Genomic DNA, 24,466 nt, shown 5'->3' on the forward strand with positions numbered 1-24,466 from the left:
ATGCATTTAGAACTATTCCTCACCACCTTGCGTAATCTGAAGATAAGTCTTAAGATTTTTACCCCTAGTACAATAAAAATGATAGTATCGCGAGTTGAGTCAATGATTGAATTGTGCATCTTTATTGCTTATTGAATTATCATTATGCTTATGATTGTTTTGCATCTTTGTAATGATGCAATGATCTTGTTTAGTGTTCCCACAATATCATTTAGTTTATAGGCCTAAGGTATAAGGATTAGTGAACTAAATAGTTGGGATATGGTTTTCTTCTGTTCTCCCTATCCTATCGTTTCGAAGCAGCCTGCATTCTTCGGCTTATATCTCTGATTTTGGACTATCATAAATCATGAGAAAATTCTAGACAATAGTACACTTCCATATCTTTCCCTGAGCACAAGAATCACCTTGATATCTAGTTTAGTTGTGGAGTTATGAAAATCACAAGATGATGCAACCGCGCTGTCTATAATTTGGAGCAGTTTCTATTGTGTACTATTTTCGACCAAGTTAACTGCAGAATTTGTAAAAGTGTTCTATAAGATAGTTGTGGAGAATTTTATAAGCTTTCCAAAGGTATAAGCTACAATTTCATTGGATTAATAGCATGAGAGTCACACCTGTTTTACTACGCTGCTATTTTTCTTCTTGTGAGGAATTTTAGATTTCTTGTTCTTGCCCATCTACAAGAGTATCATTGGGATGTCAAAACGTTTTGTTACTTGTTAGAACTTCTGGAAGAAGGTGCAAGCTACCCTTTTTGTGTCCGCTAGTTGATCTTTCCTTAAGGGGGTAGCTAAGTTGAAGCATTCGTAAGATGAAGTTTGTTACATTCTAGCGCTTCATTTGGAAGTATTAGTTATCTCTGGGGTTTGGTGTTCTCTTATCTCAATTGCCATCAATCCTATCTTCTCATCTCTTGAAGCTAAAATTAAGGATGTTATGAATGACTAAGTCCTAATTCATACATGTTGAAAATAGATGGTTGCTACCAGGAGAAGTGCTTCACAAGGTGCTAGAAGGAATCCTACCAATTCTAATCCACCGTCATCCAATTCCCCATCTATAGAGCAAGCTTTGATAATGTAGACTCAGTTATTATAGACTATTGCGCAAAATGAGTTGAACAACCCGCATCAAGCATGTAACAGAATCGACCAATTTATAAGAGCACAAGTATGAAAGCAATCACCGGAGTGATAGAACCGTCATACTTGAACCCATATAAACCCGGTAGTCAACTGAAACCACAAAGGATTTCAAACCAACTTGCATACAACCAAGATCACAGTAATTCAACATAACAAGCCACATGTTACATCCATTTCACAAGTAGTTCACAAGTACCTCATACATCAGAGTACACATAGTTATTACAAAACGAGTTCACAAATTGTGGAAGCAAAGTAGTTTGAGACCATCACACACACTTAGTTCAAATACAAGCCAGTTCCATAGTCATATTCAGCAAAAGCAACAAGATAAGATAACATAGATGATCATGCCCATGATCTAGTCTTCATCCCCTGCAGGGTGGAGACAATACTTGCAGTAGCCATTATAGAGCATGTCATCTGCAACAAGGGGGAATAAACCCTGAGTATGAGAATGTACTCAGCTAGACTTACCCATCGTAAACTAGAAATAAATGACACCTAGGAGTATGCAAGGCTTTATCAGTGGATCTTGCTTGACAACCATTTTGCATAAAAGCTTTAGTGATATGAGAGCATAACTTAAATTATTAGTAAGCAGCAAATTATCCAAATTAACCTGTCAACTAGATTAGCACCTGTACTAGAGCAAGCAATTGATTTAACTCCAAACATTAGTAACCATATCCGGTATAATGTTGTATCATCATCATCATCGATTTAACCATCAAGTTCCATTAAGTGCATCTACGTTGCCGCTGCTCAATCAAGTTCTCACTATCCGAGAGAGACATCGATTTGAATCGATTCCTATCTAGCTAGAGGGGTATTCCTAACACAAACCCAGGCATACCGTGTGAAGGCAGCCTTAGGTCACCTTTGGTACAACTCAGGAATCGCGGCTCTGAGCAGCGCCACACCCTTAGGGAGTCCACTCTGCCAGGTGGTCAATCTCACCTTGGACTTACGCCAATAGCTCCCCGCACATCCTTACTACCGCCAGGGTGTGCACTTTCACTTCCCAGACTTCCGGCCTGAATTGAGCTACTCAGCTTCATGGTCGGAACGAGTTATCCAGCCAACTAAGTGATAGGCATGCATTCAACAAGACATGAGGACGTACAGTGAATCGATCTTTAACCGACACAGATGGGGATAGATCCACATCCAAGACCTCCTTGCCTTGTTGCTTCTCTATCAACACCCCGTCCGGTAACAATTCATTATTAACATATGGTTATTTTCCACGATAGCAAATATAGCCAACCGTGACCAGACATTATCCTAACTTGCAGGCGACAGGAAATCACCGGACTTTTACCAGTCTAAGCAAGGCTAAGCTTTGATTCGCTCCTGGACCTAAATAGGATTCAGGGTACGTTTACTGGACAATATATATATATATATATATATATATATATATATATATATATATATATATATATATATATATATATATGCAACAAGTGTTTGCATCCAGTTCCTATCACTTAATGCATCACAAATAAAGATACTCAAAGTAATCATTTTCAAAACATAGGAGACTTAGAATGCTCTGGAACTTGCCTTTTAGAAAAGATGAAGGTTGGTGATCGGGACACTCAAGAACTTCTTCATCGGCTCCTTCTTCAGGGGCCTACACCTCCTGCTGCTGATCCTCCGGAAGTACTTGCTCGAATTCCAGAAGCGTGGCTCCCTCCGGAACACCTATTGCATGCATATGAATAGTATAAGAATCATGCATGCACAAGAGATGGAAGATGATGATGAAATGTACAGCCATGTATAGATGGACGCATGAACAACACGATGATACAAGCTTAACATCTATTTTACCAAGTAGGTGCATATCTCTATTAGAAAACAAGAACTGCACACTCACCAAGCTCCAACAACCTAAGATAAAGTTGCTCATCTTTAGTAAGAGGTCTAGCACCTGCAACTAACAATTTATCTTAATTAGCCTAGCATCTAAATTATCACGTCAACTCATATAAAGCAAACAAGTCATTCACTGCACTCAACAGTTTTCAGGCTGCAAACAGCAGCTACAAGTTTGATCAATAGCTGGAGTTCTACAGATCCAAATACCATGATTTAAGACTTTCTGAAACTCTTATAAAATTGTATACAACTTTCGTTTAATCACCAAAGTCTAATTCAAACTCAAACTAGGTCAAGCAGACTGATCTTGCAAAACTGTCCGTGGATTCCAGAGAGCTGGCAGTTGGGAGTGCTGTCTTCCAACTGACATAACTCTCAAACTACTAGGCCAAATGCCACCAACTTTTAACAGGAGATAAATACATAAGTTATCTACAACTTTTGTATTCACCACTTTCCCAGCAACCCAAATTATCATGGTGAACTTTATAAAGTTCCCAGAACTATCTAGAATGACACAATGCAAGAAAATAATTATTAACTTACGTTGTAAACATACAAATGGACAAAACCAACTTTACTAACTCATCATACATGTTGAAAGAACACCAGAAAACATAGTGGCCAATCCTAAATAAATTATTTTATGCCTTTATTAATTTATTTAGATACTTGGGTTCAATAATAAACATATCTCCAAATTGTACAGAAAATTCTACAAAAATTACAGTAGATTATACATGTCTCCTATAGGCTACTACATAAATTTCACATTATTTGAACAAGTATAACATCCTACACAAAAATGACAAGGCATAAAGACTTAAAATGACATCAATAGGAAACCCTAGTGAAAAGTGTCAAGCAACAGATTTTATATTTTTTCTAGCATCTTTAAGGTACTAGGACATCTTCCAATAAATTTCATGGTCCTTGGATTCATAGATAAATTACTAAAATTCACACAAGAATCATCCAATGATAAAAGGAAAATCTATAAATCGAAAAAAATACATGCACTGACTCTCAAATTTTTACCAGAGCTTCTACACATCAAGAAGAGCTCACCCACAAAATTTCATAATTTTTGGAGCACAGGAGCTCAAGATATAAATTAAACAAGTTTGCATTCATTTTAAAAACCATTTCAAGTTTCAATTTAAATCTTCCAAAAATTCCACTACAAGTGTTCATGTTACATTTTTCCTAAATACTACACTTCACCAAGATCCTAACAAAATTGGAACCACCTAATTTAGATCTATCAAACTCATGATATGAATTTTACAAATTGCATTAACAAACTGAATAAATGAGCTAGCTTTCCACTCAAGAGATGCTGACAGCTGGGGCCCTCTAGTCAGTGGAGCCCGCATGTTAGTCAAACAAAAACAGAGGAGGCAGCTCTCCAGTGATGTGGATCGGTGGAGCTCGCCGACGGCGGCTTCTCCGGTGAAACCAAGGGCACTGGTGTGTTCCTCGCGACGAGCCGCACCTATCTATGCCCTTTCCCCAACCGCTACCAAGCTCCAGCTAGGACGGCGACGGCAATGGCGGACGGTGGTGAGGACCCATCGACACTCCAGCGAAAGTCTGGCCATAAGGGCATGGCTCAGCTCGGTATGAGCTTCTAGGGTTCGCGGGGAAGCTAAGGGAAAGAAGAACAGGGAGTGAGAGGACTCCGGTGGTGGTCGGCCATGGTGAGCACCACACCGGTGAGCCTTGGACGGCAGGTGGAAATGATAGTGCGGCCACACCAGAGGTCGGGCAGCTATGCGGATATGATGATGTGATAGAGGAGCTCAAGGCAGAGCTAAGGGTGAGATGGAGCGAGGTGAGAGGCAATGGCGAGAGCACGAGAGCTCGACGGAACTCTCGGCGGCAATGGAGCTCCGCCGCAGGGAAGGAGAGAGGCGGCCTCTACCTTGACTGTCCGGCTCAACGGTGAGGTGGACGTGCTAAAGTGGACTATGGTGGTGCTGTGGGCTAGCTAGAGTGAGCAACGCACGATGGCAAGGGTGCACGGGCTCAGCAGAGCAATGGCGACGGCGGCGGCTTCACTTCTAGCAAACTAGCCATGCAAGATGGACACGGGCGAAGCAAATAAGCAACCAACAGGCGCGTGGCGTCGTTGTGTCTGTGATGGCCTGACTGGTGGGGTAGCGTCGACGTACGACCTCCAAATGGCGTGCATGACCTGAGCTCTATCGGCCATGACTGACCAGCTAGGATGATCATCAGGTGCAGCATCAGTCGACTGTCAGTAAGTTTTCTACCCCTCCTAAGTCCTAAACCACGGTGAATTAGCAAAAGGTCCATTAATCAAAGTGGTAGAGCTACATGTAAACTCCAACATTGTCAACATTAACTTCATCTAAAACTCCACAGTTTTCAAACTATTAAGGACCAAAGTAGCCTACCCTAAAACTAAAACTCAAAGCAAGACTTAGAAAATTTTCTAAGTATAGAATCAGCCCCCAAATCTGACTTATGGGCCATGTTTGAGACTGTTCCACACATTTTCATGACTTGGCCTCTAAACAAAGTTTGTTCCAAATATAATTTGCTACAACTTTTCTTTAGGTTGCTCAGACATGCAAACACTCTAAGTTGTATTGTTTAAACAGTCAAACAATAGAGCTCTAGGGGTCAACACAAATCAAACTATTACTTGGAAGTGTATTTAGGCAATATGGTCAACATGAACATTGTTCCTAATGACATTCTAAGTGTAGCTAAGGTATTTTAGTTACCCACATTCATCACTTGCACTCAATCACACATGATCATAAAGCATACATACAATGAAACTTAAAAGAACAATAGCATGTTTCCCATGTTTCATAGCAATGTTTCATATAGAAATGCTTATGCATGAACGAATGATGCTTATGAATGAGATGATGATGCACATGCTCATGTGATGTAAGTGTTTTAGTGCAACCATAACACAGAGGTGTTACAACCCCCCTTATAAAAATCTCGCCCTGAGATTTGAAAAGCGTACCATTTTGAATAAAAAGTAGGGTATAAATCCTTCAAACAATCTTCCCGTTCCCACATTGCATGCTCTCACAACCCTAGTTACTCCACATAACCTTGTAAAACTTGACCACATGGTTCTGGGTTACTCTCTCTCTGGTATCAATAACCCACACTGGCCTTTCTTCATAGGATAGATCTGACTTCAACTTGATATTTCTAAGTGAAACTCTTTCTTTGGGAACACGGAGACATTTCTTCAATTGAGAGACATGAAAAACATTGAAGATAGCTCTCATCTCATAAGGTAACTCTATATTGTAAGCTACATTCCCACTCTTCTCTATGATTGGATATGGGCCTACATACCTAGGTGCAAGCTTCCTCTTTACTCCGAATCGCTGCACACCTGTCATTAGTGATACTTTTAGATAAATGTGATCACCTACTTCAAAATCAATGGGCTTCCTTCTCTTATCTACATAGCTTTTCTACCTAGCTTGAGCGGCTTCCATATGTTTCTGGATAGTACGGACTTGTTGTTCAGCCTCTTCAATGAAATCAATGTCGTAGTATCTCCTTTCTCTAGATTCAACCCAGTTCAAAGGAGTTCTACACTTGCGGCCATACAACGCTTCGAACGGAGCCATCTTGATGCTTTCTTGATAACTATTATTATAGGAAAATTTAGCCAAGGGTAACCATTTATCCCATGAACCTTTGGATGATATGACACAAGCTCTCAACATGTCTTCCAATATTTGATTCACTCGCTCCGTCTGTCTGAAGGTTTGTGGATGATAAGCAGAACTTCTAACTAAGTTGGTGCCTAACATCTTGTGCAAATGTTCCCAAAAACAAGCGGTGAACTGAGGTCCTCTATCAGATACAATGGTTCTAGGAACACTATGGAGACATACTATCTGATTAAAATATAACTCAGCATAGTCACTTGGTCGATAGTCAACTCTAACTGGTATGAAATGAGCAGACTTTGTTAAATGATCCACTATTACACATATAGAATTAAAGTTCTTTTGGGTAGGGGGAAGTCCAATAATAAAATCCATATTGATCTCTTCCCATTTCCATCCTGGTATAGACAATGGTTGGAGAAGTCTAGCAGGCTTCATGTGAATTGCTTTGACTCTACAACAATTGTCACACCTTGCAACATAAGCTGCGATTTCTTTCTTCATCTTGGTCCACCAAAAGCGAGATTTCAAATCTTGATACATTTTGCTACTTCTCGGGTGGATAGATAACTTGGACAAGTGAGCTTCTTCTAAGATTTGGTTTCGAAGCTCTTTGTCCTTTGGTACTACAAGTCTGTCCTTAAACCATAGAACACCCTTCTCATCAACACAAAAGTGTTTTGTCTCTTGTTCCTTCATCTTTCTTTTGATGCGGAACACACCCACATTGGTTTTCTGAAGCTCGATGATTTTACTTTCTAGAGAGCAACTAAGGGTAATACTGTGCAACACAGCAGGATGTAACAAATGTACCAAATGATAATCTGCTTCCAAGAGAGAATTGCAATGAGATTTTCTACTCAAAGCATCGGCAACAACATTTGCTTTACCCGGATGATAATGGACTTCTAAATTATAATCTTTAATCAACTCTAGCCATCTTCTCTATCTCATGTTCAATTCTGGTTGAGTGAAGATATACTTGAGACTTTTATGATCGGTATAAATATGACACACGTTACCAAGCAGGTAATGCCTCCAAATCTTCAAAGCATGAACAACAACAGCTAACTCAAGATCATGAGTTGGATAATTGGCTTCATGCTTCCTTAGCTGGTGTGAGGCATAAGCAATAACTCATCCTTCCTGCATAAGGACACATCCTAAACTGGTACCTGATGCATCACAAAACACATCAAAAGGTTTCTCGATATTAGGTTGTGCCAAAATAGGAGTTGTTGTCAACAAGGTCCTTAAAGTGCAAAAAGTAGTCTCACACTCTGGAGTCCAAACAAACTTTACATCTTTTTGAAGCAACCTAGTCATGGGCTTGGCTACCTTAGAGAAATCTAGGGATGAATCAACAATAATATCCAGCCAAACCAAGGAAACTTCTAACCTCATGCACTGAAGTTGGTGCTTTCCAATCCATGACTTCTTGCACCTTAGACGGATCTACCGAAATCCCTTCATCGGACAACACATGACCCAAGAAAGGTACCTTCTTAAGCCAAAACTCACATTTACTAAACTTGGCATAAAGCTTATGCTCTCGTAGCCTGGATAAAACAACTCTTAGATGCTCGGCATGTTCTTCAGGCATTTGTGGAAAAGATCAAGATGTCATCAATGAAGACAACTACAAACTTGTCCAGTTCCTCCATGAATACAGAATTCATTAGATATACAAAGTATGTAGGAGCGTTCATCAGACTGAAAGACATAACCAGATACTCATACAACCCATATCTGGTGGAGAAAGCGGTCTTAGGCACATCCTCCGATCTAATTTTTATCTAATAATAACCAGATCTCAAATCAATTTTGGAGAATACCTTTGCTTTAGACAACTGATCAAACAAAATATCAATGCGGGGCAATGGGTACTTATTCTTGATTGTCACAACATTGACTGGACAATAATCCACACACATGCGCAATGACTTGTCCTTCTTCACAAATATAGCAGGACAACTCTAGGGAGAAGCACTAGGTCGGATAAGACCTTTCTCTAACAGATCTTGTAACTAAACTTTAAGCTCTGCTAACTCATTAGGTGGCATCCAATAAGGCCTTCTAGAAATAGGTGCAGTACCCGGCACTAACTCGATCTTGAACTCAATATCTCAATCAGGCAGTAAACTAGGTAAATCATTAGGAAATACATCTGGAAATTCACACACTACTAGAACGTCCTCAATTCTTGGGGTCTAGATAGCATTAGCAGTGTTGTGGAGTTCTAGCTCTCTAGGAAGTGGCACTAGAAAAGCCTCCTAGCTAATAGGATCCCTCAACATAATGACCCTAGTGGAAGTATCAATGACCACTCTATGACCGCTCATCCACTTCATCCCTAAGATTATATCTATACCAAGTCCCAGCAAAACTACTAGATCAGCCGTATACACTCGTCCCTCTATTTCGATACTCACATCTGGTACTATTTGATTGGTAGAAATATTACTTCTAGCTGCACTAATGCAATAACTACCTGTGGATAGTGTAACTACCTTCTGATTGTATTTTGATGCAAAAGCTAGACTTATAAATGAATGCAAAGTAGCGGAATCAAATAGTACAACTATAGGATGTTGATTCATAAGAAACTTACCCACAATAACCACCTCTCCTAAGGGTATCTCGGTCATGTTGGTGTAGTTAACATGCCCTTGACGAGTGCCAAAATTCCCTTGCTTCTGATTGTTCTTCTGAGGATAAGGACAATTCTTGGACCAATGACCTATCTTGCCACAATTCCAGCAAGGCCTGTTCGCTAGTGGAACAAAAGAATTCCCTGGTCTGGTGGTGCCCTTTGGAAGAGGTACAGTAAATGCCTTCTTGAAACTAGTCTTTACCTAATTCTTCTTCTATGGTGGCTAGTACCTAACAGCTGTAGCCGATGGGCGAAACTGAGTCTTAGCCACGGGAGCTTTAGCTTGAGAGGCACCTGCCTCAAAGGCCCTCTTGCGATTTTTGGAAGCAGCATATACATTATTGTTATTCTCTTGAGTAAGAGCATCGCTTACAAACTCATTGAAAGTGACACTCTCGTTGTTTCCCATGGACTTCATTAGTTTGGGACTAAGCCCTCTCTTAAAGCTAGCAATTCTCTTTGATTCTGAATCAACGAATTCTAGAGCATACCTTGCCAGATGATTGAATGCATGAAGGTATTCAGTGAGGGTCTTAGTGCCCTACACCAGCTTCATAAACTCATTGTGCTTTATGGCCATCAACCTAGGAGGAATATAATGACTCTTGAAAGCCTCCTGGAATTGATTCCAAGTGATCTGGGCATTTTCTGGTAAGGTGGACCTATAATGATGCCACCAAATACCTACTGGTCCTTATAGCTAATGTGAAGCATACTCCACCTTCATCTGCTCTGTCAACCTGAGCAAACGGAACTTATGCTCAAGCGTGTTCAGCCACTCTTCTGCCTGAAGTAGCTCTTCAGCTTCTTTGAAGACTAGCGGCTTGGTATCTTGGAAGTCTTTGAAATCACTAAACTAGTTGGGCTCTAGTCCCTATCATTGATTGTGGCCATGTGCTTGATGTTGGGCCAGGGTACGCATGGCATCCCCCAACGCACGCTGACCTTCCACGAGCATGGCCAACAGATCAGACGGTGTGGGTGGTGGTGGTAGTGGAAGATCATCATTACCACTACCCCCAGCATGGCCTAAACGCAGATTGCGTGACATCTGTAGAAGGCATTTGTGAGTAATGATGGATGATGTCAGATACATTGCAGAGGAATTGTAGAATTATGCCAAACTGAACTTATTGGAGAGATTATTTTCATGCAATAAACAGAGGCACAATAATTCATCCTCATAACATCGCCAATAACTTTACTCTGTACATTCTCGTGATGCATATGCTTACATGCCAAATTTTGCCAACATCAAAGCTGGACTTTTATTTAAAGCTCACAACCATATGGAGCCAACATGCAAGTTCCAGAGATTACATCCAAGTCTCTAGCTGAAATTAAGTTACATGTTCACCCCGAAGAAAACAAAAGATAGGCTCTAGTGCATCTAGCTTAGTGCTATAGCTAAACTACACATCTTCATCAGTGTCATCATCGATCACTCCTTTACCATCTTCATCCTCGATAGGGTCGAGTTCCTCCTCTTCTTCATCTTCTTCAGTTTCTGGTACTGCGATGACATTGGCATCTAATTCCATGCCATCATCATCCGCAAAAATCACTTGTGGTCCTCCCACCATGGGGTACATAGGAATAGGATGAGAAATCAGATTGAGCTAATTATTGAGGCAGTGAACATCAATCTACAGTTCTTCAATTTGGCGGAGGAGTTCATTCTCTCAGATTTCTGCTCGAATTCCTGTCATGATCCTAGCATTGTTCCTGGTTTGAGCTAGACAGAGTGCGTCATCTCGCTCATGAGTTAACTGCATGATCCGATCTTGGTTAACATCTCTTTCCTAGACAACACTTATGAACTGCTGCCTACGGTTTTCCAAAGCTCTCATAAGACCACCGATATCATTTTGAGCTGTCTTAAGCTCCTTACCATTCTTGCATGCATGCTTCTTCCACATGAGTTGTTCCTTCAGTGCCTGCTGAAGGGTTGTCAAGGCACCGACATAAGTGCCCTAGCGATCCTGAAACAGCTTCAGAACAGCTATCATAGCACTCATGGTAGGTCCTATGCTTTGTGCCCTTTCTGCCTTAGTCATTACCAAGGGATCATCCTCAAAATTCAGCCACTCTACCTCAGACAGAGCTACTCGAGGAATGGACTCAGCTGGTCCATCGATCAACTCATCACCAAACTCCTGACAAATATCAAGTACAACTTCCAAAGCTGCCATCTGTGCCCCTTCCCAAGGGGTTTGTCCATCGGCTTCGATGCTCCAACCAAGCCACTGGGGTCTGTTTGCATGAGGCGGGACACCCACCTCAACATCATACCACAGCATCCCTCCTTCAGCCTCCCCTTGTTTCCAAGTATAACGAGGCGGCTCCACATATCCCACTGAATGTAGCACCCTCCACAATAGGGTTGGAGTGCCAAACACATGCAAGGAATGTGTCGCTCCTAGGCGGTAGTGCTGGTGCGGCCATCTGTAGTAACATTGCAACTTGGGTGTGAGAGGAATATCTTATAGGATGAGAAATCTATAATGGAATAATTAAAGATAAGGGAGGGAGCGATGTAAAAATGTAATGGCATGAGTGAACATGATGCATGCACGTTCCATACATCCTCACGAATCTTAAGAAAAATTTAAAATTCTAGCGACATAGATGGTGGCATACATACGTTCTCTCATATACGTATCTAGTCGAGCTACATGTTGCATTGTTAGTGTACCTATAGACAAATTCATTGCAGCCCATCCCAACAAAAGAGAAATAAGCACACAATGAAAGCAGTAAACTAAGATACTCTCCATATATACATCCCTGGATATATATACTTTGGTATCCAAAGCTACCCGATAGATACACCCACAATAAAGTACCTTCATATGTACATGTGTGCAACATGTAAACATTCCGGTAACCACAACTAACTCTCTCCTAGACCGCCAGTTGGACGATCATGCTCTCACAACTCACTTTACCTGGGCATAGAGGCAATTGATCCATACATTATCACCCAAGCGGATGACATCCATACAATAGCACACCGTATGGACGACGAAATAAAATGAAAGCAATTACCCCCCAAAAGTCATTACTTAAATAAGCCACCCGAAAGTCCTTATTTGGGCATAGAGGATATGACCACTGGCACACTTAGATAAAATTTCAGATTTCAACCCACCTATATATAAGTAGCTATAAGTTGTCAAAACTGATTTTCGCAAACAAAAACCTTTGTTTTAAATACACATATGACATGTTTAATGTTGAATCTAGCTCTCATGCCAGCTGTAATAGAACCAACCAATTTATAAGAGCATAAGTACGAAAGCAATCACCGGAGTGATTGAACCATCATACTTGAACCCATATAAACCCGGTAGTCAACTGAAACCACGAAGGATTTCAAACCAACTTGCATACTACTAAGATCACAGTAATTCAACATAACAAGCCACATGTTACATCCATTTCACAAGTAGTTCACAAGTACCTCATACATCAGAGTACACATAGTTATTACAAAATGAGTTCACAAATAGCGGAAGCAAAGTAGTTTGAGACCATCACACACACTTAGTTCAAATACAAGCTAGTTCCATAGTCATATCTAGCAAAAGCAACAAGATAAGATAACATAGATGAATCATGCCCATGATCTAGTCTTCATGCCCCGCAGGGTGGAGATAATACTTGCAGTAGCCATTATAGAGCACGTCATTTTCAACAAGGGGGAATAAACCCTGAGTACGAGAATGTACTCAGCTAGACTTACCTGTCGTAAACTAGAAATAAATGACACCAAGGAGTATACAAGGCTTTATCGGTGGATCTTGCTTGACAACCATTTTGCATAAAAGCTTTAGTGATATGAGAGCATAACTTAAATTATTAGTAAGCAGCAAATTATCCAAATTAACCTGTCAACTAGATTAGCACCTGTACTAGAGCAAGCAATTCATTTAACTCCAAACATTAGTAACCATATCTGGTATAATGTTGTATCATCATCATCATCGATTTAACCATCAAGTTCCATTAAGTGCATCTACATTGCCGCTGCTCACTCAAGTTCTCACTATCCGGGAAAGATGGCGATCGAATCGATTCCTATCCAGCTGGGGGGGTATTCCTAACACAAACCCAGGCATACCACGTGAAGGCAGCCTTAGGTCACCTTTGGTACAACTCAGGAATCGCGGCTCTGAGCAGCGCCGCACCCTTAGGGAGTCCACTCTGCCAGGTGGTCAATCTCACCTTGGACTTATGCCAATAGCTCCCCACACATCCTTACTACCGCCAGGGTGCGCACTTTCACTTCCTAGACTTCCAGCCTGAATTGAGCTACTCGGCTTCATGGTCAGAACGAGTTATCCGGCCAACTAAGTGATATGCATGCGTTCAACATGACATGAGGACGTACAGCGAATCGGTCCGTAACCGACACAGACGGGGATAGATCCACATCCAAGACCTCCTTGCCTTGTTGCTTCTCTATCAACACCCCATCCGGTAACAATTCATTATTAACATATGGTTATTTTCCACGATAGCAAATATAGCCAATCGTGACCAGACATTATCCTAACTTGCAGGCGACAGGAAATCACCTGACTTTTACCAGTCTAAGCAAGGCTAAGCTTTGATTCGCTCCTGGACCTAAATAGGATTCATGATACGTTTACTGGACAAGGAATAGATATATATATGCAACAAGTGTTTGCATCCAGTTCCTATCACTTAATGCATCACAAATAAAGATACTCAAAGTAATCATTTTCAAAACATAGGAGACTTAGAATGCTTTCCTTTCAGAAAAGATGAAGGTTGGTGATTGGGACACTCAAGAACTTCTTCGTCAGCTCCTTCTTCGGGGGCCTGCACCTCCTACTCCTGAGCTTGCTACCTATTGCATGCATATGAATAGTATAAGAATCATGCATGCACAAGAGATAGAAGATGATGACGAAATGTACAGCCATATATAGATGGACGCATGAACAACACGATGATACAAGCTTAACATCTATTTTACCGAGTAGGTGCATATCTCTATTAGAAAATAAGAACTGCACACTCACCAAGCTCTAACAACCTAAGATAAAGTTGTTCATCTTTAGTAAGAGGTCTAGCACCTACAACTAACAATTTATCTTAATTAGCCTAGCATCTAAATCATCACGTCAACTCATATAAAGCAAATAAGTCATTCACTGCACTCAACAGTTTTTAGGCTGCAAACAGCAGCTACAAGTTTGATCCATAACTGGAGTTCTATAGATTCAAATACCATGATTTAAAACTTTCTGGAAAGCTTATAAAATTTTCTACAACTTTTGTTTAATCACCAAAGTCTAATTCAAACTCAAACTAGGACAAACAGACTGATCTTGCAAAACTGTCCGTGGATTCCAGAGAGGAGGCAGTTGGGAGTGCTGTCTTCCAACTGACATAACTCTCAAACTACTAGGACAAATGCCACCAAATTTTAACAGGAGATACATACATATGTTATCTACAACTTTTGTATTCACCACTTTCCCAGCAACCTAAATTATCATGGTGAACTTTATAAAGTTCCCAGAACTGTCCAGAAAGACACAATGCAAGAAAATAATTATTAACTTATGTTGTAAACATACAAATGGACAAAACCAACTTTACTAGCTCATCATACATGTTGAAAGAACACCAGAAAACATAGTGGCCAATGCTAAATAAATTATTTTCATGCCTTTATTAATTTATTTAGATACTTAAGTTAAATAATAAACATATGTCCAAAGTGTACAGAAAATTCCACAAACATTATAGTAGCTTATACATGTCTCCAATAGGTTACTACATAAATTATACATCATTTAAACAAGTATAACATCCTACACAAAAATGAAAGGCATAAAGGCTTAAAATGACATAAATAGGAAACCCTAGTGAAAAGTGTTAAGCAACAGATTTTATATTTTTCCTAGCATATTTAAGGTACTAGGACATCCTCCAATAAATTTCATTGTCATTGGATTCATAGATAAATTACTAAAACACTCACAAGAATCATCCAATAATAAAAGGAAAATCTATAAATCGAAAACCATACATGCACTGACTCTAAAATTTTTACCAGAGCTTCTACTCATCAAGAAGAGCTCACCCACAAAATTTCATAATTTTTGGAGCACAGAAACTCAAGATATAAATTAAACAATTTTGCATTTATTTAAAAACACATTTCAAGTTTCAATTTAAATCTTCCAAAAATTCCACTACAAGTGTTCATATTATATTTTTCCTAAATACTACACTTCACCAAGATCCTAACAAAATTGGAACCACCCAATTTAGATCTATCAAACTCAAGATATGAATTTTATAAATTGCATTCAAAAACTGAATAAATGAGCTAGCTTTCCACTCAAGAGACGCCGACAGCTGGGGCCCTCCAGTCAGTGGAGCCCGCATGTCAGTCAAACCAAAACAGAGGAGGTGGCTCTCCGGTGATGTGGATCGGTGGAGCTCGCCGACAGAGGCTTCTCCGACGAAACCAAGGGCACTGGCGTGTTCCTCACGACGAGTCGCACCTATCTATGCCCTTTCCCCAACCGCTACCAAGCTCCAGCTAGGACGGTGATAGCAATGGCGAATGACGGCGAGGACCCATCAGCACTCCGGCAAAGTCTAGCCATAAGGGCACGACTAAGCTTGGTATGAGCTTCTAGGGTTCGCGGGGAAGCTAAGGGAAAGAAGAACGGGGAGTGAGAGGGCTCCAGTGGTGGTCGGCCACGGTGAGCACCACACTGACGAGCCTCGGACGGCGACGGAAATGATAGTGCGGCCACACTAGAGGTTGTGCAGCTGCGTAGATATGATGACGTGATAGAGGAGCTCAATGTAGAGCTAAGGGCAAGATGGATCGAGGCGAGACGCGGTGGCGAGAGCGCGAGAGCTCGATGGAACTTTGGGCGGCAATGGAGCTCCGCCGTGGGGGAAGGAGAGAGGCGGCCTCTACCTTGACTGTCTGGCCCAACGGTGAGGTGGACATGCTAAAGTGGACTACGATGGCACTGTGGGGTAGCTAGAGCGAGCAACGCATGATGGCGAGGGTGCACGGGCTCAACAGAGCAATGGCGACGGTGGCTGCTTCGTTTCTGGCGAACTGGCGAGGCAAGATGGACGCGGGCAAAGCAAATAAGCAACCAGCAGGCACGTGGCATCATCGTGTCCACGATGGCCTGACCGGTGGGGTAGCGCTGACGTACGGCCTCCAAATGGCATGCGCGACCTGAGCTCTGTCAGCCATGACTGACCGGCTAAGATGATCATCAGGTGCAGCATCAGTCGACTGTCAGCGAGTTTTCTACCCCTCCTAAGTCCTAAACCACAGTGAATTAGCAAAAGGTCCATTAATCAAAGTGGTAGAGCTACATGTAAACTCCAACATTGTCAATATTAACTTCATCTAAAACTCTATGGTTTTCAAACAATTAAGGACCAAAGTAGCCTACCCTAAAACTGAAACTCAAAGCAAGACTTAGAAAATTTTCTAAGTGTAGAATCAGCCCCCAAATCTGACTTGTGGGCCATGTTTGAGACTGTTCCACACATTTTCATGACTTGGCCTCTAAACAAAGTTTGTTCCAAATATAATTTGCTACAACTTTGCTTTAGGTTGCTTAGACATGCAAACACTCTAAGCTGTACTTTTTAAATAGTCAAACAATAGAGCTCTAGGGGTCAACACAAATCCAACTATTACTTGGAAGTGTATTTAGGCAATATGGTCAACATGAACATTGTTCCTAATGACATTCTAAGTGTAGCTAAGGTATTTTCGTTACCCACATTCATCACTTGCACTCAATCACACATGATCATAAAGCATACATACAATGAAACTTAAAAGAACAATAGCATGTTTCCCATGTTTCATAGCAATGTTTCATATAGAAATGCTTATGCATGAATGAATGATGCTTATGAATGAGATGATGATGCACATGCTCATGTGATGCAAGTGTTTTAGTGCAACCATAACACAGAGGTGTTACAAAGCACCACCTATTTACAAGCGTAGTGAATTTATGAAGGGACACCCACCGACATTCTCACATACAAGCGAACCACTAGAAGTTGATAACTGGCTTAGAGCTATGGAGTAACAATTGGACATAGCTCAGTGTGATGACCATGAAAAGGTGCTTTATGCTTTTGGTCAACTGCAAGGAACTACCCAAGATTGGTGGGAGTCATTTGAGTATGGGCGTCCCAACAATGCTCCTGCTATCACCTGGTAGGAATTCAAGGAGAATTTCAGATCCTACCATGTCCTGTTAGGTGAGGTAGAACTTAAGCAAGAAGAGTTCCTCAAATTAAAGCAAGGATCAATGTCAATGTGTGAGTATCTTAACCGCTTCACTCAATTGTTAGTGGGTTAAGAGGCTCGCGATCGCGGGTGAAAGGTTAAATCACGACTCACAATGAAAGTGTACAACCTCTGTAGAGTGTAAAACCGGTATATCAGCTATGCTCATGGTCATGAACAGCCATGGAACATTTATGGAATAGATGATGACCACTAATGATATGAATGATGAAGATGCTGACTAATGATTATTGTTTATGCTATTCATTATTCATGTTTACCTCATCATATGTTTATATGGGCTTGTGATAAACTTGTTGCTACTCAATTGCTAAAATCATGGCTCATTAAAAGCTAATTATAGTTAACCAGTGTTAGCCTTTTGAGCCTCATAATCCCCATGTTATATTGTTAAGTATGACATGTACTTACACTTGCTTTATTTTTCACATATTTGGATAAAAATCTCAGATGGGTACCAGATTGCTAGAGTTTGGAGGAATTAGGCTTGTGGTCAACCAGTCAGTTGTCCCTATGGATTTGGAGTACTCGCTTGAAGATCAGAGTTATCTTTTCCACTGTCTATACTCTATTGTTATAATCTTTATACTAATATGCTATGTATTTTAGGCATTGTCTTTTGATATTACCCTTATTTGTAGCTATATGTGAGATTTGACCTCCTGGGCTCATATATAGTGTGTATCTGATTTTGTTCTTAAAATCGTGTGCTACAAATTAGTTATATTCAATTAACGTTCATTAGTTATATAATAATAATAATAATTAATTTTTTATTTTATACATAGTTAATATTATTAGTTAATACTTTTAAATAGTTCTAATGGAACAAATTAGTAAGATTACAAAATCAGTAATTAATATTAATAATTTTTAGATGGTTTCATATATAGTCTATATTCTTCACGGATAGGAATGATGTTGGATATTTTTGAATATAGATTGTTGGGATAAGCATATCCCCACATAAAGAAAAGTATGGTATGGTTACACACATTTACTTGTACCCAATGGCCCTTTGCCAACTGGGAACAAAAGACATTACACATGAAGATGACTATTCCTTCTTTTACAGAGCATTACACATGAAGGGAATAAAAGACATTATACTTCTTGTGTGGCTCTTTTGGGAGCCTTCGCCCCCCACATGGGCCTTGCTATGAAGAACCTGCGGTAATGGAACTCATTCAGGGGGGGTTAGAAGTGGTTAATGAACCTTCGGGCACAAGGCTTCACCCCCAACATGGACATGGAATTAGATTGAGAAAAACAGCTAAAAATGTATTTGATGTATCCATTTAGTATCCATATTATAAGCGAATATGGATATACATAAGGCTGGATGGAAAACTCGATGCTATTAGCTATAATGAGCTAGCTCAAGCCAGCTTTTGACAAAGCTGAGCTGAGCCAGCTTTTAGCTCGTTAGTTATAACGATCTAGCTTGTTATCCTACCTAGCCAGACTGAGCCGAGCCGAGCCAACTCGATATCCAGGCGATATACATATCATAAACGAATACAAATATCCATATCATAAATGAATTAGAATACAAATATGGATACCCATATTATAAAGAAAGACTAATATCCATATTATAAAATATGAAATACTAAGGAATTAATCATGTCCTTTAAGAATACTATGTTGTTTAATCAAAGGTTTATAGTATTAAACAATAGGAGAAGTAAAATCAAACTTATAGTGTAGAAAATCAATTAACCAATGCTCAAATTGAATTGGAAACAATTACTAACAATTGTTGCTAGGGTGAACATGATATTGATTCATTTATTTTATTTGTTCGAAGTTGCTGGAATGAAAAATCTTTTTTCACATTCTAGTAACATACAAAGTGGCGCCAAATCAGCCTTTCTCTTCTAGCTTTTCTAATTTTTCTCACCCACACTGCACATGCCTCTACAACCTTTATGCGCCAAATCAGCCCCGCCGCCCGCTGGGCATGTGAATGAAAATCGAAAATCCTCCCGCCTCGATCCTTGATCTCTCCCCAAAATTCTCTTCCCTCCCGCTTCTCTCATTCCCACGATCCACATTGCCTCTCCTTCGATCCTTCTCTCCCTCCGCCAGGACTCAAATCTCCTCTTCGCCAGGAGCCTGCACACCAATCACACTACATTCGATGAGATCGTGTTCCTGCAGGTGACGCTGAGCTCCTTCCACCGCTCCTTTTCTACATGCAACTTTGAGTTCCTATGACCTACGGATCCTGCCATCCCGTCGAATGTTAGTTTTCTACTAGCAGATCAATCTACAAGCATCTCCAATTTGTAGAGCTAATTTTTGTGGAATTTTTGTTCTTCCTTTTTGGGTGCGATTTGGGGCAAATCTGTTGAGGGGTTTTGATCGTAAGATATGTGACAAGATATCTTTGTCATCAATCGATTTGATCCCCTCACATAAACCTTCAATTTGGGAGTTTGGCCAAGGTTTTCCCTTTTCTAGGGTTCCTAGAAACTAGAGATGAATTCTCAATCTTTAATTCTTTATTAGTGTTAGTGGTTAGAGTAGAACACGCATGAGATATGAGATAGTGGTGCCATGGTTTGGATTTCTTTTCCATCGTTTTTGATTTGGTTTGTTTGATGAGGTTTGAAGCAGCTCTGCTTCAGTTGCATACTATGCCATTCCTAAAAACGTCTTCTCCAGAAGATGAAGTAGTTTGCCTGCTCTTCCTTTCATTGCTCGCCATGCTATTTCCATCTGATCTTAGTTCCCTACAGATGTGCTCCATCCTAGCAGTGGCCACTCCAACATTCCAAGGAGCAGGACACGGACAACTCATCTCAGTTGTATAGTGTTGCTGCATATAGCTGTCTAGGTGATTTATTAACATTTTTTTTCTCATGGAAACACTTTTGTGGAGGGGGATTTAGAATTTAGCAGAGGAGAAAGAGGATTAAAAACATTGTAATTTCAGGTCACCCAAGGAGCTGAGCTGCTTCACTTCGACAATTAGGTAAGCTGGTAGAAGTGCATCAGTAGCTTATCTGCTCATGGAGTTGCAGCTTTCATTTGCTCACACAAGCAAGGGAAAAGTGCTAGCATTTTGTCATTCATGTTATAAAATACTCCGAGCAGCAGTTTAGTATGCTTTTGTGAAATGTCCTATCATGATGTAGTGGATCCATCTTTTAATAATTTCTGCTTTCATGCTTTTAGTAATTATTTATTCAATACTTGCTAGCTTCTTAGGTTAGCTTTTTGTGCATGGTTGAAATGGGACAAAACAAAGGGCAGACTTTTCACATTTTATTTATGACCTCTGTTTCAGTTCTACTCAGTCTGTGTATACGACTTAGTGCTTGATTGTTTCACTAGTGTCATGGTATGTCAGCCCATTTATTTAATTCAAGCTAACTGGACACTACTATATATAAAGTTAATTTTCAATCAAGCAAAACAATAACAGTGATTTTCTATCCTAAATGTTAGGAAAAATAAATTATCATACATGTTAATTTTATATCTTATTTAATGTAAAGAACCTTTTGGACTATTTTTGTTCGTATATATGTGTCATGCTCTAGACCATCCTATCTGAACCATAGCACTTTACTTGTTCTCAAGCGTCAAGTTCAAATAACATTACAAATATGCACTTTAGTCAAAGTGTTACTATTTGGTTATACTTCATTCTTATTTGTGAATAATCCTATGCTTTATTCTTATTTTCCTATTTGTGCTATATTTTATTTAGATTGTGCTACCATGGCGGTGGATAATTGGACCATAAATCTGGAATGTGATGGGAAAGCTGAAGGACATAAACATGTGCGAAGGGAAATAGATAGAGATGAGATATGCTTTTTTAACTTGATTGATCTGATCGAGGGTTCTGGGTACACATTAGTCGACTATCTATACTACAAGAGAAAAGATAGATTGGTTGTAATACAACAAGATTCTAATGTGATGGAAATGCTCAATGAGTGTGAGAGCGAAAAGACGGTTAATTTGTTTGTGACGCGGTAGAGACTGACCACTTTAGCGCCTACCAAGTCCAACAAAGAACCATCCAAATCTAAACCAAAAAAATAAAGGTATTAGAATGAACATATAATTTCCTTTTCTATGTATATTTGATTATTCAAGGACAACTATTCCAAGTCATGTTAGTTATCAATGATTTATTTTCATCCAAGATTAGCATATCCAACCCCACCGTGGTATGTGACTTAATAAATACAATCTTGATAGTCTAATACAAATATCTAGTTGTTTAATAAAAGATTACATATTGTTTATTATATTTACTATAAACATGTGTTCATGTCCCCAACATTTGTTTAGCAGGAAGAGGAGGTACAAAGAAAAAAAAGGATTAAATGTAATGCATACTGAAGCACTATATGCTAACGAGGTTGAGCAGCATGATGATGAGAACCAGAACACATCAGGTACAAATGTAGTTAGATCAATCTCATTCATATGGACTGCATCTTAACTAATTACTATCACTATCATTCTGTTTTTAATAGGTGATGGCGATGAAGTACCTGGTAAACGAAAGGGGACTATTTTAACACATGTTTGGGATCCACTTGGAGGAGATCGGATAGTAGAAAGATGTAATATGCTTGGACAACCCATTAGAAAAGAAGGTGGCCTTTTAGGACAATTTTTGGGCACCATAGCAAGAAATAGTGGTTACTATCCAGTTGGTGCCCAAGATTGGAGAGAAGTTAAGAAAAACAATACAGAAACCATAATTCAATTCATCCAGGTTAGCTAAATTTTACAAGACATAATGTTTTTATAGGATTATGTATATATATGCTAGTTATCATGTCATGAAGTCAAATTCATTCATCAGTGACTTTCTTATTTTAGACAAAGTTCTTATATCCTCATTCATGTGAGAAATGGATATTGAAATCAATTGGAAGAGATTGGAGAAAATACAAGGCAACATTAAAAAAGTCACTATTTAATCGAAAGAAGAAAAAGTCTATTTTGAACAAGCATTGTCCAGATGATATCGATGAAGATCAATGGAAGGCCCTAGTAAAATATTGGAAGTCCAGCGAAGGACAAGTAAGGCACCATTATTGATGCTATTTGGCTTTTTTACTATCACTATCTATACCATTATTGATTTTTATATGTATAATGGTTCATTATATATTAATTTACTTTTCTTGTAGACCCTAAGTGAGAAGAACAAAATAACTTGTCAAATGAAGAAGACAACACATACAACCGGTACAAAGAGTTATGCTCGTTGGTCTGAGGACATGGTGAGTCATCTTCTATTTAAAAAAATTATATATGATTCTTCTTACTTTTCTTTACTGCTATTTTTCAGAGGCAAACTGATCCTAAAAAATAGCCACATAGAGCAAAGGTTTACCTCGCAACTCATAGGAAAAGGGATAAATGAACTAGTGGTAAGCTACATGCACATGAGAATTTTTGAAAATATAAAATTATTTCTGTTTTGTAATGTGTGGATTTCTTGCATGTAGGTTGAACTAGAAAATCACCTAGACACACAACTAGAGTTAGCACAAAATAGTGAGGGAGGAGTTGCATGGGAAGGTGATGCATTACATCGATTGTTGGGAGAAGAGAAAGCTAGACAAGTGCATCGCATGGGATTGCTTCCAGTTCCTAAATAAGTTTATGGTCAAAGAACACACCATTTTAAGGACATTAATATAGTTTCACTAGATGGCTCATCATCTGATGTAGAGACTCACATGTTGGAGGAAATAAGGCAACTCAAAGAGCATTCTAGAATGCAAGACAAAGTTATTGAAGAACTAAAAAACAATCAAAGGCACCATGAGAACCAAGAAGCAACAATGGTAACAATGTACATTTTAATTTGTAACTTCGTATTGAAATGTGTTACTCAAACTTTATTTCTTTTCTAGGGAAATTGTGCTAGGAGTGATCAAGCGGTGCTTTCTAAAAGAAAGGTATTTGCTCTATTTTCCATGTTTTCACCTAATTTAGTCTTTTGGCTTTAATATTGTTTCAAATTTTTAGAGAGTTCACTGTGTTGCACCCAACCAGAAAGATGGATTCCTTGAACATAGGGATGAATTGGTAAAGTCACTTTCTTGTGAATTTAATACTATTTTATTCACAAAGGATTTTTTTTATATTAACTCATGCTACTGTCTTTTTTTCTCTTTACTAGAATAAAGAAACATGTGAGTCTAAATATAGTGATGATGACAATCTACTTTTATCCACCACAAGTAAAACAACAAAGAAACAAAGGGTATCTATGAACCACACTTTGTTGTATTTATAGAGGAATTTTTGTCTTAATATTTCATACTTCATTTTATATGTGTAAGGGTCATCATGGAGGGCCTAGAGAGACTACGACCATTGCACACCAGGAGGTGGCTCATGACAAGGTTACATGCAACAAGCGTCAAGCACCTAAACAACTTCCTATAATGAAGGTAGATGAACATAATACACTTGTTCTAATTGCATGATCTTGATGTACAACTAAGGGTTGTTGGTCACTAAGAGATTATGTCAAATTAATGTAGGTTGGGTCCATGGTGCTACTAATGACGTCAAAATATCCTAATAAGGCTAATGTGGCCTATGCAACTCTCTTGAGCACTAATCCAGAAGCCATTATTGGTGGAGTTAAGATAGGAAGTCAATTCTACAAAGTGCGTATCGATCATGCTATAGCAAAAGATGAGTCATTAGTGAGGCCTAGGCCTGGGTGCAACAATATTGGTGTTGTTGAAGC

The 24,466-nt window shown here is 39.5% G+C and overlaps 1 pseudogene; it reads left to right on the forward strand.

Annotated features, from left to right (window-relative positions):
• The first annotated feature begins 21,450 nt into the window (after positions 1–21,450).
• On the forward strand, positions 21,451–24,197 carry LOC136507462 (uncharacterized; annotated as a pseudogene).
• Positions 24,198–24,466: the final 269 nt, after the last annotated feature.

Source organism: Miscanthus floridulus, chromosome 15 (assembly GCF_019320115.1).
Source record: "Miscanthus floridulus cultivar M001 chromosome 15, ASM1932011v1, whole genome shotgun sequence".
In the NCBI taxonomy this organism is placed as follows: Eukaryota; Viridiplantae; Streptophyta; class Magnoliopsida; order Poales; family Poaceae; genus Miscanthus; species Miscanthus floridulus.